At 36.0% G+C, this 19,603-nt stretch overlaps 2 pseudogenes; both read right to left on the reverse strand.

Moving 5' to 3' along the window:
• Window positions 1-14,333: 14,333 nt before the first annotated feature.
• On the reverse strand, window positions 14,334-16,575 carry LOC149174206 (UDP-glucuronic acid decarboxylase 1 pseudogene; annotated as a pseudogene).
• Window positions 16,576-17,682: 1,107 nt separating this feature from the next.
• On the reverse strand, window positions 17,683-18,321 carry LOC149174207 (UDP-glucuronic acid decarboxylase 1 pseudogene; annotated as a pseudogene).
• Window positions 18,322-19,603: the final 1,282 nt, after the last annotated feature.

Consider the following 19,603-nt stretch of genomic DNA (forward strand, 5'->3'; position numbering starts at 1 on the left):
AAAGAGAGAACACAACGCAAGAGGGTGTCGTAGGTGGTTGTTTCCAAAGCATTTGAACCATAATTATCGTGCCAACAAATACCAACTAATGGTCGCAAGCATGTGTTCAAGTTGAAAATGGTGGAGTTGTTAAGCTAGAGATTGTGGTGAAATTTGGCTTGCACAGATATAAATCGATTGAGGAAATTGCCCAACAAACACAATACTAAAAAATAAATAATCAATTGACAATCGCTATGCTTTCTATAGTTGTGTATGCCCTGTTATGAATAAATAATTCATAAAATGATAAAATATGAATAAAAATATTTAATAATAATTAACTAATTATTATTTTAACATTTTTAATATTATGTAAAGTCATTGACAAAAGACATGGCTATTTAACTTGTGACTAGTCACTGCCTATTTAGGCATATCCTCCGAGGGAATGTAAGCATCATTCATTCATTCAATAATTAATAAAAATATTACAATACATTTTGTAAATATGAAAGTGATTTCAACGTTCAAGCTGGCTTCTAGACAATGGTATTAGAACATCAATCCTCCACCTGTTACTCCACAACATCCAGCACCCATTTCTTCTAAATGTGCCCTCCTCCATCAAATTGTGCTCTTTGTACGACATCGCTCCCCACTTTGGCCTTATGTCTGTGTTAAAACTCTATGTTTCCGCTTCTTCCCTTTCAACAAGTGTTTCATTATTCCACTAAACACCTTGTCGTTCGACTGTTGAGGGGTCTCACATACCCATCGTGTCGCGGCAAGAGTTAACCAGTCTGCTATCGGGCATTTAACGTACCCGATAGTGGCCTCACCATATATACATGCCCATGCCTTTCCATCCTGCATCCATCGTTTCTCCAGAGCTCGATGGCCCATCGCATCAAACGTTTTCGGGAACGGGTGACCCACCATCTCCGAGCTGGCACCAACTATGCTGGCGCATTTTCAAACCAACTCTAGCGCCAAAAACTCCATTTGCTCCATTCGCCTTCTCGTAAAAGCTCCTCTGCAACCCCTCACACTGCATCCCGCTCATGGTGCTGGCTCACCTCGCAAGTCCGCTCACGGTGCTGAATCCCGGAAGGCTGGCAGATATACTGATCAGGCGAAGTATCAGCAAAATGCACAAGAAATCAACCCTGAATCACCGCCGGGACGAAGAAGTCCAGGCCCCAGCAGATTCAGATCTCTATACCAAAAATCTGAGAAGCCTAAATCACTGCCAAAACCGATGCACTATGTCCTGAAAGAGCAGCGTTGGTTGTTTGTTTTGGTGGGTATGTTGATAGCCTCTACGATCTTCATTCTCCAGCCCAGTCTTGCAAAACGAGACATAAGGAAAAATATAGGTGGCGCTGAGAAATTTTTGTCCAACAGAGCGAGGAATTCTGGAGTTCAGAAGACAACCACTGTTTCCAGGATCGTGGGTGGTGTGAAGAGGCAGCCTCTGAGAATAGTTGTAACAGGGGGGCAGAATTTGTGGGCAGCCATCTGGTTGATAGGATACTGGAGAGGGGAGACAATGTGATTGTTAAGATCGAGCATAAATTGAACAACGAAGGCCTCCATTCCAAATACAGTTTATAATATTATTGTTATCCATTTCCATCTATGCGATAGGTGTAGAAAGTTATTATGTTACTGTTATCCATTTCCCGTTATGTATTCTTGTTCGGCATGTTCTCCTTGATTTGTTTTTCTCCTAGTGAAATATCTTCCCGGTCCGATATCTCCATAATCTGCGTTACTAACTAAGTGTATCATCTAAAAAGATTATATATCAATTTGTTTTTAGATTTTATGTTTCTGTGATTCATGATATAATGTTATGTATTTTGGTCAGTTGAACTTGCTTCTTATTCTAATCTTAATGATGAACTTAGATCTAGATTTGAATAATTTCTCCTTAAAATATGAAAATTTTATCAACTTATTATTAAAAAAAATTAACTCGTTTTCTTGTAAGGCTATTAATCCTGGAGTTTGATCCTTGGTTATTTCTGCACTGCCCAGTTATTGAGTATAAAGATCCTTTATTATGGATACATCATTTTATGGTATTGACATGAATCGTGTTGTATGCAGTTAAAACGTGTAAATTCAGGGGGAATTATTGTTCCAGAGCTAAACTCACTTTTATTGAAAGTCTTGTAAAAGTGTTAACAATTGGTTTTGTAGCTGCTTTGATTGCTCTGGCTTCCAGATCAAAATATCCCTTGCATATAAGATATTTCTTTAAAAAAAACTTTGAACTGTTTTGATTTTTTGCTTAGAAATTTTTCTACCGACCTTCAATGAGATAGGAATTGAACATTGAAGAAGTTTGCAATGTTAGGATGAAGAGATAACTTACATGTTGTGAGAGTAACATATGTTAAAAGAGTAACATATGTTAAAAGTAACCATGATTGAGTGGAAAATTAAAGCTTACGTGTTTACAGTGTACACCAGTGGACTGTTTTGGAAGAAATCTATATAGGAAAAAAAATTGTAGATTTCAAAGATTATCATTTGGATGGAAACAAGGAAATAATAACTATGGAAGTTGGAGTTATCAAAGTATTTGACTCATGGACTTCTTGATATCTTACTAGAGAGGTAGTTTAGAACTTTAGGTTATGCATTTATGATCACTTCTTTTCAACACTATTTTGTTCATTGGAAAGTGAAGTTTTTGGCCTTTAAATTATATATGGTTGTTTTCCTTAATGAGGCCCATGATAATTTGGCTTGGTTGTTTTCCTTAATAAGGCTTAGGATAATTTGGTTTTTTTTATTATTTTGATAATTTGATTTTTTCCAATTACTCTTGACTATTTCAATTATCTATATTTTAGTAACTTCATTTCTCCTCACAACATCACCTAAATGCTACATCTACATCTCTCTAGACGCTACTAGATTGACATGAAAATTGGTACATCCAAAGCATTAAGGTTAGAGGTACTTGAAACATACCACACCCCTTTCAAATTTTCATTTTGCTTCCAGTATCTCCTTTTATACCTATTGTTTTCTAACTACATAAACCATTTTGCATCCCTTTCATTTCTTTGTTATTCCTCCCATACCCACTTTTAACTCCATTTTCTAATTGGATTCCGGTAAATCTAAAACATGAACTCTACCCTGAAACCTACTTACAAAGGGCCATTATGTTATTACAAAGGACCATTATGTAATGAGAGAGGTATTAGTTTAAAGTAAGACTACATGGTATAATTAGATGGTAGGGTGTCACAAGGCCTCACGACGTGGGTTTAACTTGGCATATTGAAATTCATTCACGTGAGGAGACATTATTTATTTCTATTCTTTTTCATTGCAAGGAAAATAATGACAATTTTATGGTATTGGAAATTATGTTGGTAATCAAAGGCTAAGAAGTTCAAAGCTTCTTTTTATTTTTTCTTATCAAAAATAATTAATTGTGTTATTTTATTCTTATTAATGATGTTATTTTATTTTTATTAAGGAAAACATTTCCGAAGATAGAGTGCTTTTTTTTAAGGGATTGTTTTAGAATAGTCCAATTAGTTCCCCGGAAAAGATCTATACCTTTTTATAAATTTCTATATGAATCAAGCCAAACAAAAATTTCTTTTAAATTATGTTGAGTTAGAGTTAAATTTATCTATATGATTGATTAGATATTTTAAGTTTGACAATATGGGGGCCTTATAGCTAATCAATTATGTTTTATGTATGGCTAAATACCAACTCTTGAACATGTGAACTATCTATACACTCAACGGAAGGACTGCCTATTGTTATTATGATACAATTGAATGTAAAATCTAATATGGATTCCATTTCTAACCCAAATTTGTACTTTTACAATATTGATTCTTATGCCTACATTACAAAAGGAATAATTTCAAATAGTTTCCATATGAGGTTTCTAAACATTTATATGGAATGTTGAAATAAATATGTTTTTTTTTCTATTTTTTTTTTAGTTACACTAAATATTAATTTTTTATTTCCTTGTTACCATGGTACCACACATTTTGGTATAAATAGAAAAACCACACTCTTCAAAAGCATCTATGATTCTTAAAACATCTTATCTATGTTATCATTTATGGTAGATATATATCTTAGAGAGCATGAGTTCATTCTTAAATCGACACCTTGTTTCCAAAGGGACCATAACTTCTCAATGACCATGACTGAGGTTATTACAATTACTTTTCAAGTCTATTCAATGCCTGATCCGAATGGAAAATGGCATCAACCCATGGTACTCATCCACCCATATTATTCATCGACCCATGGAATTTACCCATGGTATTATAAATGGCATCCGCCTGTGGTATTGTAAATTACACCCATGGTATTCATTCACCCATGGAATTGACCTGTGGTATTGTAACTGAAAAACACTATAAGTAACAAGTCACATTTTGTAAAAGGACAGATGGTCCGCCACAATGTAGCCTTTACAGTTCAGAGGCATGTAGCCACCACATCTCTTCTTAGAGATAAGCTACCATTGCCCCAGATGTTTATTTCCATTACTGTTTGTAAGATTTACAGTTATTATCGGTTTTAATAAAAAGTTTCTTTGTGGTTTTGTTTATTGGGAATTCTCCTATTTTTCTTCTGGCAATTCAAGTTTTCAGATCTTGGGGTCCTTTCCCCCAAGATCCATTGCAAGTTTTCAGATCTTGGGGGTCTCTCCCCCCAAGATCCATTTCAATATTTTAGATCTTGGAGGCCCCCAAGATCTAAAAGATTGAAATGGATCTTGGGGGAGAGACCCCCAAGATCTGAAAACTTGCAATGGATCTTGGGGGAAAGGACCCCAAGATCTGAAAACTTGAATTGCCAGAAGAAAAATAGGAGAATTCCCAATAAACAAAACCACAAAGAAACTTTTTATTAAAACCGATAATAACTGTAAAGCTTACAAACAGTAATGGAAATAAACAACTGGGGCAATGGTAGCTTATCTCTGAGAAGAGATGTGGTTGCTACATGCCTCTGAACTGTAAAGGCTACATTGTGGCGGACCATCTGTCCTTTTACAAAATGTGACTTGTTACTTATAGTGTTTTTCAGTTACAATACCACAAGTCAATTCCATGGGTGAATGAATACCATGGGTGGATTTTACAATACCACAGGCGGATGCCATTTATAATACCATGGGTAAATTCCATGGGTCGATGAATAATATGGGTGGATGAGTACCATGGGTTGATGCCATTTTCCATTCGGATCAATGCCTTTAACGGATTTTTGGGCTAAACGCCTGCAAGATATCAAGCTCAATATTATTGTTTGTTTTCTTCTTTTTGGTGTTCTTGAAATTTCTTAAAAAGTTATGTTTTATCAACCTCAATATTATTGTTTTGTTTTCTTTTCCTTGACTTTCTTGAAATTGTTTAAAAAGTTATGTTTAAAATGGTTTTTTTTATATATATTTTCAAAATGAAAACTCTCTTTCGCCATAAAAATGAGATCAGCCTTTCAAGTGCTTTCTTCTTTTAATATTCAATGGATTTCTCTCTAACCATTTAACCTTGTTTTCATTTATATTGCTCTCTAACCATTTAACCTTGTTGTCATTTCCATGCTTTGGATTATTTTTTTAAAACATTTGTCTTCCACATATTAATAATATATGTTTGTCTCTTTTAGCTTTTGAATACACTTTTACATAACACTAACCCTTTCTATTTGTAAATATCTCTGTGTTTGTTTAATTGCAACACTCACAGAAGCCATTCACGTATACACTATTTTGTTAATGTTATTTTTGTTTTAATCTCAAAAGAAGTCATTAAAGCTTCTTAGATATGATAATTCACATTATTATTATTATGAATAGAAAGAAGAGATAGTTATGTTTTTCTTTCCAAGATGATGTGATTTATTTTAAGAAGACTTTATTCCCTAGGCTAATTCAATGGTATTGAATTACTCAAGATTGATAATGACTAATATTATATTATATGTATGGTTTAAAATTGCAAGTTTGAAGTGAGCATTATTTAAGTTAATTTTAGTGAGTTTATAAAATATCCACATGTATAACAAATTTAACATAAAATTTCTCTATTGCACACTATCTATGTTAAAAATATTGCAAATTTGCAAACTAGCTTTCTCATGCAAACCTCCATGTTGTGATAAAATTCTCCTTTGTAATAATACAAATATATTTAATACAACATGACACCCTCTTTAAAAATACTTCCCTTATTTTAATAAAGTGTTATATTTTTTTTGGGTAATCACAAATATATGTGATGGGTTCCTCTACAATTGAAGTTAGAAAACATAATTCCATTATAAGTCAATATGTGTTTTTTGTTCCTGTTTTCAATATTAAGAATTCCAAATGTGATCTCAAACACATCACATCTTATCTATTTTATTATGAGCATCATTCTCTAATCCATTTCAATTTATCTTTTTTCTAAACAAACCAAATCTTATTAAATTTATTATAAATGTAACACTTGGTGACAATAGGAATACACGTGATTAATATAAGAATGCAATATAGAAATATCAAGATAACAATCCTAGTTCTTTAACAAGGTAGACATCCTAACTGAAGGGCCATAACATATTGCTCCAAATAGAGGGAGGAAAATGTTATAAGATTTGGTCAATGGTAATATAGTAATTTTATGACTAGGAGATGATTTATCCTAGAGTGCAAGCTTGATAGTTTTTTTTTTGAGTTTCTCAGTGTTGGTTACTACAAATCTAAACTAAAATCTTGGCTTTTGTGAACTAAGAGAATTGAAAGAAAAAATAATGAGATACATTCAGTGATTACTTCCCAACTAAACATAAATATGCACTTTATGGTGTCTTTCAAACAATGGGATAAAGTTTTTTCATTTTTTCATAAGAGGCATTAGAACCTAGAATCTACTCTCACAAGAATAATTTTGGTTGGGTGTAGGATAATGATGGTCTCACATGACACCTTAGTGATAATGCAAACATGTAAAAATAATAATAGATTAATTTTGATCGACGATTCGAGGTAATTTCCTAATGAAATTGAATATAAAGTAAAAAGATGAAATGTAGGAAAATGATTTACCTTTCTAAATATATACAACTTTTTATTTATAGAACATGTGTATAGCTCTTTGAAGTTTGAGTTTTATTAACAATGGTATGTTATTTTTATGCAAAATATAATGCATGTGTTTCCATTAATGCTACTTTTAGATACCTAAATGATAGAATTTCACCACAAAATTTGTATAATTGTAGAGAACATGATTTGTGTGTGTGTGTATGTGTGTTAAATTATGAAAGTCATTGTATTTGTGACATCTCCTGTGGGTTAATTTCCCTTGTAAGAATTGTAAATAATTCCCCTATAATTATGTAATTATAAAATTAAAATGGTTAAGAAAGGGAGACAAATTCCATTGTTTAAGGAGGGAATTAGGAGTTAGTCTGAGTGGTGTTAATAGAGCTAACTGTGTTACTAAATTCAACTAGAAAAATGAAGGACATGCCCATGTGTCTTTTAAGAATGACTACAAGAAAGAAATGGACAAGCAAATATTAAGAAGATGGGCCACATTGCCTGAGGCAGTTAGACCATGTAAACCACATAGGGAGAGGACTCCTTCATGGAGGGAGAATAGAGAATGAAGGAGGAAGGTATGAGTGCTAAGAAAATCCTCTCAAATGATGAAGGAAGAGAGGAGGGGTGAAAACTAAGAAAAAAAGTAAAAGAAGAGGCTAGGGAAGGCTTCTAGGGTTGTTGATCATACAAAGGTCACATGTGTAGGAAGAGAAAGGAGAATAAGACAAGAGGAGGTTGAGAGGTTCCTAAGGACCAACCATATTGTTCAAAGGGTATAGAAGTTATGAGAACTAAGAGAATTCAGGGAGAAGAGAAACTATGATCATAGTCAGCTGAGAAACCCATGGGGCTTGTTGACTCATAATCATAGAGTAATGTTTGTGCTTGATAGAGCTAACAATTCCACCAGAGACCTTGTTGGTTGATAGCCATTGAAAGGTGGAGGCACACAAGGCTAGTGGTCTGATAACAATTTATGGTAGTTCCATGGGATTTGGGATGAAAACATAGGTGGAAGATTCCACTAAGCTGCTAGGTTGTGCACTCTTATTACTTCAAATGTAACATGGTTGATAAATCCTCATGACTGATAAATACTCCGTCTCATTTACTATATATATATATATATATATATATCTCTGTATCTGAATTGAGATTCTGTGACGAAATCCCTATAGATGTTGGGATGTTGTAATATAAGTCCATCTGTACAAAAGAAAAGTATCCCCTGCCTAATGTGAAATATTTGAATAGATGGTGGGTGAAGGAAGTGTGGTCTTGCGACACTCTATTTCAGTCGATGATACTAATTTAATCTTCCGAGCATAAGGAGGTTGTATGCCCATGAAGTGGTTCACTATTCTCTCTTGTTTTTTATAGTTAGTGGGTGGAGGTGAGGCAACCTCGAGACGCTTTAATTCCACTAAAATATTGGTTTAAAACTCCTCTAAAAGCACTCTAATTCAAGCTTTGGAATCTGGCTTGGGGGTGACAGCCGCAAGAAAGACTTAGCTGCAACTAGTGTATGGTTGGGTGGAGAGCTGAAGTCCCATTCTCATTTCCAAACCTTAATTGTCATATAAGATAAGTTATCTAACTATGCTTTTAAGGTTTGAATGCCATGTACATCCTCAACAGGTTGGCTACAAGCTTATGTTGATTGAGAAATGTGATTTTCTATGTGTTGATAAATACTAGATTTCTTATATAAATGCTTAGTTGAATGGTTGAAATTATCTATGTTGTGTGTGAGCATGCGTAATTGTGATTTTGAGTTTTGATGACTAAATGGATCTCTTTATTTGTTTGAGAGATTCAATGAAATTGGTAGTTGGCATGTATTGTGTATATCGCTATGTATGAGTTGTGTGTACAACTAATAACAACATGACTATGTATTTAAGATGTAACTAAGGAAACCAGGTAAGTTCCCTATTATTTGGGTAAGGTCACTAAGGTTTTTGTTTTGGATATTTAAATGGGAAAGTCCCTTTCCATCTATTAACGCTATTTCATTCATTCTAATCCCGGGAAGAATAGCTTAACCAATATGTATGTAAGGCCAAATGGGTCGTGTAAAGCCCTGTTGAAATCTATGGAGAGATAACTCCAAAGTGAGCCATCTAACACTTTAAAGAATATGGGCCAAATTATGTAGTTAGGCTCAGATGTTCACAAAACCATGGCGACTGAGCCATGGGCTAAGTCTCTTCAAGGCTGGATTATATGTTGTAATGGGTGCAATCCCCATTGCTATTAGCCCTTGGCATTAAAGCTCTAGCTCAAGTGACCTTCCCTTGTGACTGAGACTTCAAGATCTCAAATCTCCAAAGTTTTCATAGCACAACACTTAAAACCTCCAAGATTATTTTAGCCGAGGAATGACCTCCAAGATTTTGTCCAAATATGGAAAAAGGGGTTCTCATCATCTACAATACTTTTCTATTTTTTTGTCTCCGTGATTTGAATTATCAAACACCTAAGACAAATAATGATCCTTGTTTCTTAGGATAAGCTCTATTAATTGATGGAAAAATCTCAGGCTTAGTGATTGATCATTTTTATTGAAGAAATGTCCCAGATTAAGTTTTCTTTGAGATTTAGTTTCCTCTCAGGTTGAGTATTCGATGAGGTAGGTTTCCTTTGAGGAGGGTTTTCACTGAGAAATGTTTTCATGGAGAAAGGATTTCCTCTAAGGAGGGTTTTCACCGAAGAAAATTTTCCTCTGAGATAGTTTTATTTCAGGTGAGTTTTCTTTCAAGATGAAATTTTTCTCCGTGGTGACCTTGGACCTGAGAACCATAGAACCTCGGTGATTAAGGACTTGGTCGCTTAGAGTTTCTCCCAAGTGGTTTCATCTAAGAGAGTTACCTCAGAGGTAATGTGGTGGTAGTCGGCCTAGTGCGCATTGATGCACATCATGCAAAGACACGTAGGAGAGGGAGTAGAGCAATTTGACAACACACACACACACACACACACATGTCATGAACGAGTTTAAAAATAATACACTAATGCCAAGTGGCATTGAGGAGGCTAACTAGGATGGGCATGTGGGCACCACGAGCGAACCATGTGGATGCCACATGGGAGATTGATGGCATGACACTAAAATTCAAATCTTCATAACTTTCAATCTAGAGGTTAGTTTGAGATAAAATTTATCACGAGAATCATCTTGATGAGATGAAAACAATGATGTCATCCATTTGATGTTTTAAGCAAGTTCAAAATTTTCATTTAATTTTTAGACACCATTTCCATAACGCTTGAATCTTGGATCATCATGTCAACCATCTCCATCTTGATATTCGGGCCTATAAAACTTATTTCTCTCAAGGTTTTGAGCCTCACATATATTATTGCAATTCTATAGCCGAGTTTCTAACAACAAGTTCTAGTTTGAAAGGAGCATAATAGTATTTTCCCAAAAAAGTATTCACTTTCATCTCCTCGGCTTATGTCATGCTTGTATCCCTCTTATCTGTCTTCTTGTGATGTTCTTCACTGAGGTTGACGGGAGGAATGACCAGTTCCAGCTTATATTATACTAGTTTTTTACCTTTAATGAAATGACACGTCACTTGGCCAAGGAACATGAGCCTACATAATTCATTTTACCAATACTAATTTTTCTAATTTATAAATTCAATGTCTCTCAATCTGAGAGGAGTTAGAAAGCGAGTAATAGTTCATTCAAAAGGGGAAAGTGTCCTCTACAAGATGGTGTCATTTTCATCCTTAACTAATATCAGTATTCCATCAGTAAAATTATATTTTATGAACTGTAATCATTATTTTATCTATGCCAGACTTCAGGATTTTATCATTATGTTTTCGATAATGTTTAGGGCTTCCATATTTTTAATCTTTTTGGCAATATCCAAAGATGAGTGTTTCTTCACTTGTTTTCTTTATTTATTAGGATTAGGGCATCTTCAAAGGCATCATGGGCATCTAGGGCTTCATTGATATATGTGTACATTGCATCATTCTAGGGTAAACCATGTACCTAAGAAAATTCACTTCATACTAGGTATAGTTTGTCATTATTATGCATCAATGTTCCCAAGAGGGTTTCATGGTATGAGCTTCTTCATCTCACATTAGATCATGCATCAACTATTTCTGGCTTGTCATAATATAGATATGGATATAGGTAGGGTTTGCATCAGAAATGACTTATACTTCTTAAATGTTGTGAAAATCAACAAACCAGATGTAAATAACCCGATTTTGTTACTTTCAATTATTCCCATGGCATCCATCCAGGTGGAATTCAAGACGGTATTAAAGAGGTAGCATCTGAAACTTGAAATTAAAATGAAATTCAAATGGAGCTCCAATAATCCTTTTTGAACCACTGGTAGGTTGAGAATAATTAGTTCACCTCAAATATAATGTATATAACTGAACACATGAAGCATGTTATAACATGAATAGACATTTAAGGTGAATGATATTACAAAACAGAAAAAAAAAAAAAAAAAAAGAAGAAGAAGAAGAAGAAGAAGTACATTAACGGGTTCTTTAGTGAAAGAACCACGGTATGAGAGTCCCAAGAAAAATGACAACCATAGTGTATACACATAGTTGAGACCTATACTGATGTTGATCAATGTTTGCCAATGGAATGAATGGTGATGCTAAATCATCTCTAGCACCTACATCTACACTTGAGATTGCTCCAACCATTAGATCAGTAGACATTTTATGGATCTCCGCAAGGTGCTTTATGGTAAAAGAATTAAATTGAACACTCCATATTTTTGCCTCTCTGTAGAGGGGCTTCAAATTGTCTGCGCGAACATTGTAGATGTCTTCCATGTGATTACAAATTAAATATGAGTTTGTCAATACTGTTATGTAATTGACCCCATTGTGTTTTGCCTCTTTTAATCCTGCAACAAGTGTGATGTAGTAAGCTTCGTTATTGGTTGTCTTTCCTTGCACTTCCCATATTCTATAAACCACATGATATTGTGAAGGACAAATTTTAAAGATGCTCAACCTGGATTTGGGCAGCATGATACTTCAATGCACAATGTCCACTTTTCCACCATTCTGTGAGCTTAGAAGCACAACATAGTGACAATAACAAAATAGATTCATGTTAGAATATGACATATGATAAAATATCCTAATTGAAATTGATTATTTTTATTCTGCCTCAAGTTTGAATGCACATCCTTGAAAAATAACACAAAATCAAATATCAGTGATAAGACTTTGGGCATAAAGAGAGCATCTTTATTTTTCTATTAGCATAAAGAGTTAATAATGCATGCTCATGTTAATAATGCATGCATGGTCATGAAAATGAGTATGTAGCATGACAAGAAGAAATGAACCATTTAAGACAAACCTTGTCATGCTATCTAGGATTCTAAGGATTTCAAAATATCATCTTTTAGTAAGATTGACTAAAGAAATCCTAGAAAATGGTTTTTCCTGTTACATTTTCAAAAACATTGCTATATCCAGCAATTCCGATTGGATTTGATTGTTAGTGTTTTCCAGAGCTACTGCTCACATCTTGAAAGAGGGATTGCATTGGGTGGAAGGTTCCAAATAGAGAGAACACTCCTATGCTTATCCAAATCTCCATCAATAAGAGGCAATATCCAGGGAAGTCAAATCATGTAGGCAAGACAAGTCCAAGAAGGAGAGATTGGACACCACTTATAGCTATGATGGATGTTGAACTTAATTATCAGATCTATCCAATTGTTTAAAGTCCAATGAAACAAAACAATTTTTGTTTGATTCTGCTTCCATTGTTTTGATAGTCATTCAACCTCCATTGCCTTTGTACATAAGATGAGAGGGCCTAGTTTAGATTGTATTATAACATGAGAAGGCCCTGACACCGGATAACTAGCATTCAGATGAATTCAGACAATGTATAACATGATGTGATTGTTCAGTGATCAAAGAAGAGGAAGAGCAAACTGCTCTTCAGAACAGGCATAAAAGAGCAGCCTAGACTGCTCTACCATACTATGTACTACACTGGACTATGAATGTCTAGACATCTTGGATGAGTTTATGATATATGTGATTGTTGTTGCATATATCTCTAGGTTGTTAGTTTTTATCAACCATGGTTTTATTTTTAAAAAATATAGAAAATATTAATGTGAGCTTGTCCATCTTCCAAATTCACAATTAAGTTAATGTGAGCTTGTCTTTAATTATGTTATCAATCACTTATCACATAAGGGAATAGTTGCTTTCAAGTATGTTTGTACCTTATGTTTCTACTCTTCATTGAAATTCTTAGGTAACTCTTAGTAGCTTTGTCCCACTAATGGAGTTTGAACTTCTACATATAGAAACTTAGCTCTGTTTTATCCTTTTGGCGAGTAACCTCAACTAACACCATTACAAATGTCATTTACCTCGAGTTCCAGAAATTATTTGAAGATTCTCCATAACAACTTTTCTCAATTGTACGTTAGCATCCATTTTCCTCCCCATTTGAACTTGATAGCCTAGGCCCTCTATATTGTAGTCACATTTAACAAAGGCAGGCACTCATCTCTGCAACAAGTACTATGAGGGCATGAATGATCTTTTGCACCTGCTCAATTTGTTTTTACTTTTCTACTCACAATGTACTCATCCACCCTTGAGTCTTCACAAACAAAAATAAGCATTGGTGAACCAAGAGTCCAGAAAGGATTCTTACTACTTTTCAGTGCCAACATTTAGCTTCCTTACAATCCTTTTGAAGAATACTGAAAACATTCTGATCCCCTTGAAGACTTCTGGACTTACAAACTTCCTGCTACAACCCCAGTTATTAGAGCTAGTGTGACAATAGAAATAGAATTATGCGTCTTTAATAGGCTAAAAAGGACAGTACATATTCACAAGAAAGGACATTTATGTAAGAAAATTGGGCCGACCTAATGGCAAAAACATGCTGCTGAAGAATATTGGATAGAACCAACCTTAATACTCTGTAATGTGAATGACTAGTGTCAGCATACATGAGAATACTAGGTCAACCAACATGGTTGTGCGAACAATGATTACGCTCAAAACTATGAATGGATATTTTCTAATTCTCTTGCAAGGAAACTACTTGTGTACAGAAAACCAAGAACTAAGAATAAGGCACATACAAATTATATATCTCACTTAGAACATGGAGATATGGAAAACAAAGTATCTGAGGATACATTTCTTTCAAGCAGATAATATCCATCCGAAAGATTATTTTCAGGTAGCAGCTAGAAACCCATTCACACTACAGAGATAAAGGAGTCGATACCTCCACATTGGCCCCTCGGTGATAGTCCATCGTCAAAGTCTCAGCTGTATGTTTTCCCTCATCATAACAGCTTCTAACACCTGAGCATAAATCCTCTTAGTAAAAATAAAATATAAATGATACAAGTGGACAAAGGATAATTAAAGCCTTAAACAGGAATACAGATGTTAGTTGTTCTAGGAACCAAAACTATGGGAATCACAAAAGTTACAATCAGGTCTGGGATTCCTAAAACGTTATAACCCATAAACATAGTTAACAATTGCATATCGTACTCTTGCATGCTCCCATAATACATGATAGTACAAAGAAACAGTTAACCTGTACATTTTGTTTTATTTCTATGTATGTCTGCAAACTGAAAAATGGAAAATACAGAACAAACAGAAAACTATAGAAGACACTATAGACCACACAAATGGAAGCAATCAATCCATACCTATAGGATTGAAATTTCCCCAATATGTATCCGTCTATGGATGCTGGAGAGGATCCCCATATACCTCACTTGTACTGGTAAGCAAGAAGCGGGCTCCAATTCGTTTTGCCAGACCCAGCATGTTCAATGGCCCCATCACATTTGTCTTGTATAAAGAATATTAAGAAAAACTTCAAAAATTGGATAAAGTGAAAGAGAACAGCAAATTTAGGAACCCTCCCAAAACAAGACATCCTAAGATTCACTCCCAAGAATGGAATTGAATTGAATTATTATTAATGTCCAAAAGACTAGAAGTGCAGACAATGGGACTGCCAAAAAGATCCCATTATAAAGTATTATGGAGGAGTTTCCTAACACAAAGCTAATAGCTAAAAACTAGGCAATAAACACACTCCAAAGGAGTTAACAGCCTAAAATTAGGTAATTTTCGTTTAAGATCCAAAGGCAAGGAGGATAATATATAGCCACACAACTCACATCCTTAATGTGGATCATTGTAAGTTGGTCACTATTGGTAATCAAGGCAAAATATGAACATATCCTGCCAATATTATTGGCACCTATTATGTGTGCAATAGATAATTAAAGACGTGTGTGCAGGTGATAAATTCACCAAGATTTATCTCAGGAAGACAAGTTGGGAAATTGGTGCAAACCGACCTTCTAACCTAAAAGCTCAGCCCATATTTCAAGCTCAAATCCATTTCTATGCAAATATTTCATAGGCATAGGTTGATCCATTTACATAAGCATGGTAATATAGCAAATTAAGCAATTTATGGCATCGATGCAAAACGACCTATAACAGTTGATACCAAAATAAGGAAAAATAGTGAGATATCCTGCACAGACATGAAAATTAAAGCCAACCAAAATAGCAAAAGATGCAGAACAGGGCATTGTTTCAATAACGAGATTGAGAAAGTATGACCTGGACCACCTCGAATCCATTCTCACTATGGTCTGCCCCGCCCATATGGCATGAGTTTCAAAGGAATGAGACTAGTTGCATGTCACCAACAATTTTGCTAGAATATCAACCCTTCAGACCTGGGACCTGAGCCAAAGGATGTCCGCTATTGCTTTAAGAACTCAAAAAAAAAAAAAAAAAAAAAATGACAGACATCAAGTAGAACTTCAAAACGCAGAGGAAGTCAAAACTTGCCTACAAGGTGTGGATATGATTGTCTTCACAGGATTGAACTTGTAGTGAATGGGAGATGCAGGGCATGCCAGATGGTAAATCTGATTGACCTCCAACAATATCAGCTCCACAACATCATGCCGGATGAGCTCGAAGCGAGGATTCTTGAAGTGATGCATAACATTCTCCTTTCTACCAGTGAAGAAATTATTGATAACAATCACATTGTCTCCCCTCTTCAGTAGCCTGTCAACCAGATGGCTGCCCACAAATCCTGCCCCCCTTGTTACAACTATTCTCAGAGGCTGCCTCTTCACACCACCCACGATCCTAGAAACAGTGGTTGTCTTCTGAACTCCAGAATTCCCCGCTCTGTTGGACAAAAAATTCTTGGCACCACCTATATTTTTCCTTATGTCTCGTTTTGCAAGACTGGGCTGGAGAATGAAGATCGTAGAGGCTATCAACATACCCACCAAAACAAACAAACAACGCTGCTCTTTCAGGACATAGTGCATCGGTTTTGGCAGTGATTTAGGCCTCTCATATTTGGGGGAATAGAGATCTGAATCTGCTCGGGCCTGGACTTCTTCATCCCGACGGTGATTCAGGGTTGATTGCTTGTGCATTTTGCTGATACTTCGCCTGATCAGTATATCTGCCAACCTGCTGGGATTTAGCACCATGAGTAGACCTGCGAGGTGAGCCAACACCGTGAGCGAGATGCAGTGTACGCTAGAGAGGGGTTGCAGAGGAGCTTTGAAGAGAGCGCGAATGGAGAAAATGGAGTTTTGGGCACGAGCGTTGGTTTGAAAATGCGCCAGCACAGTGGGTGCCAGCTCGGAGGTGGTGGGTCACCCATTCCTGGAAAAAGTTTGATGATATGGGCCGTCGAGCTCCTAGAGAAACGATGGATGCGGGATGGAAAGGCATGGGCATGTATGTATGGTGTGGGCCGTCGAGCTCCTAGAGAAACGATGGATGCAGGATGGAAAGGCATGGGCATGTATGTATGGTGAGGCCGCTATCGGGTGCATTAAAGGCCCGATAGCAGGCTGGTTAGCTCTTGCCATCTCTATACTGTCGGCTCGAGCCACGAGTCAACGCATCATTACATCTAATATTTTCAATAGTCACATCCTGCCAATATTATTGGCACCTATTATGTGTGCAATAGATGATTAAAGATGTGTGTGCAGGTGATAAATTCACCAAGATTTATCTCAGGAAGACAAGTTGGGAAATTGGTGCAAACCGACCTTCTAACCTAAAAGCTCAGCCCATATTTCAAGCTCAAATCCATTTCTATGCAAATATTTCATAGGCATAGGTTGATCCATTTACATAAGCATGGTAATATAGCAAATTAAGCAATTTATGGCATCGATGCAAAATGACCTATAATAGTTGATACCAAAATAAGGAAAAATAGTGAGATATCCTGCACAGACATAAAAATTAAAGCCAACCAAAATAGCAAAAGATGCAGAACAGGGCATTGTTTCAATAACGAGATTGAGAAAGTATGAGCTGGACCACCTCGGATCCATTCTCACTATGGTCTGCCCCGCCCATATGGCATGAGTTTCAAAGTAATGAGACTAGTTGCATGTCACCAACAATTTTGCTAGAATATCAACCCTTCAGACCTGGGACCTGAGCCAAAGGATGTCCGCTATTGCTTTAAGAACTCAAAAAAAAAAAAAAAAAAAACAAAATGACAGACATCAAGCAGAACTTCAAAACGCAGAGGAAGTCAAAACTTGCCTACAAGGTGTGGATATGATTGTCTTCACAAGATTGAACTTGTAGTGAACGGGAGATGCAGGGCATGCCAGATGGTAAATCTGATTGACCTCCAACAATATCAGCTCCACAACATCATGCAGGATGAGCTCGAAGCGAGGATTCTTGAAGTGATGCATAACATTCTCCTTTCTACCAGTGAAGAAATTATCGATAACAATCACATTGTCTCCCCTCTCCAGTAGCCTGTCAACCAGATGGCTGCCCACAAATCCTGCCCCCCTTGTTACAACTATTCTCAGAGGCTGCCTCTTCACACCACCCACGATCCTAGAAACAGTGGTTGTCTTCTGAACTCCAGAATTCCCTGCTCTGTTGGACAAAAATTTCTTGGCACCACCTATATTTTTCCTTATGTCTCGTTTTGCAAGACTGGGCTGGAGAATGAAGATCGTAGAGGCTATCAACATACCCACCAAAACAAACAAACAACACTGCTCTTTCAGGACATAGTGCATCGGTTTTGGCAGTGATTTAGGCCTCTCATATTTGGGGGAATAGAGATCTGAATCTGCTCGAGCCTGGACTTCTTCATCCCGACGGTGATTCAGGGTTGATTGCTTGTGCATTTTGCTGATACTTCGCCTGATCAGTATATCTGCCAACCTGCTGGGATTTAGCACCATGAGTAGACCTGCGAGGTGAGCCAACACCGTGAGCGGGATGCAGTGTACGCTAGAGAGGGGTTGCAGAGGAGCTTTGACGAGAGCGCGAATGGAGCAAATGGAGTTTTGGGCACGATCGTTGGTTTGAAAATGTGCCAGCACAGTGGGTGCCAGCTCGGAGGTGGTGGGTCACCCATTCCTGGAAAAAGTTTGATGATATGGGCTGTCGAGCTCCTAGAGAAACGATGGATGCGGGATGGAAAGGCATGGGCATGTATGTATGGTGAGGCCGCTATCGGGTGCATTAAAGGCCCGATAGCAGGCTGGTTAGCTCTTGCCATCTCTATACTGTCCGCTCGAGCCACAAGTCAACACATCATTACATCTAATATTTTCAATAGTCACATCGGTACATTTAATAGTTTCAATAATTGTTGGTCACGACAATCACGAATTATAACAAATACAAGTTATATATATATATATATATATATATATATATATATATATATATATATATATATATATATATATATATATATAAGTTTTTAATTGAGTTATATACTATATAATTTTTTTATTTAAAAAAAACATTATTATTATTTAATTAAAAAAAATGCTTCCACCAAGAAAAACAAAAACAAAATGGGGAGTAATAACAACGATTCAAAGAAATTTCAGGAAGAACTTGATAAAATGTGACGACACCTCAATATTGTTGAGAGAAGGTAGAGAGAGTTAGGAGAGGGTCAAGATAGGATAATTGTAACCCAAGAGAAAATGGCAAGTGACATTAAAAAAATAGATAATGTTGAGAGAATGTTAAGCCAAATAATGTGAGGAAACAATCTAGTGTTTAATCCCTTAATCACTCAAGAACCAACACAAAGTCCCAAGACTCCAGAAGGTGAATATTTTTTTAATCATGAAATTCTGCAAATACAACAAATAAACTTCCAAGGAAGATAGCACTATAGAATTACCAATGAGTTAAAATAGAATTCCCTAAGTATGAAGGGAAAAATCATAGAGGAGCTATTGTGTGGGTTAGTAAAATGAAGGCCATTTTTGAGTCAAACCCGCCAATAGGTGAGTGAAAGAAGATCATGATTGCATCCAACAACTTAGAACCTGAAGCATATGATTGGTTCCTATGGTGGTCCAACAAATGTGAAGCTCGTTGATTTACTTGGAAGAATGTTGTGGATCCCTTACTAAAGATATTTCATGACAAAGAAGAGGATGATGT

This window comes from Pinus tabuliformis, chromosome 4_1 (assembly GCF_031772625.1).
Source record: "Pinus tabuliformis cultivar Carrire ecotype Pingquan chromosome 4_1, CPIR1, whole genome shotgun sequence".
Classification (NCBI taxonomy): Eukaryota; Viridiplantae; Streptophyta; class Pinopsida; order Pinales; family Pinaceae; genus Pinus; species Pinus tabuliformis.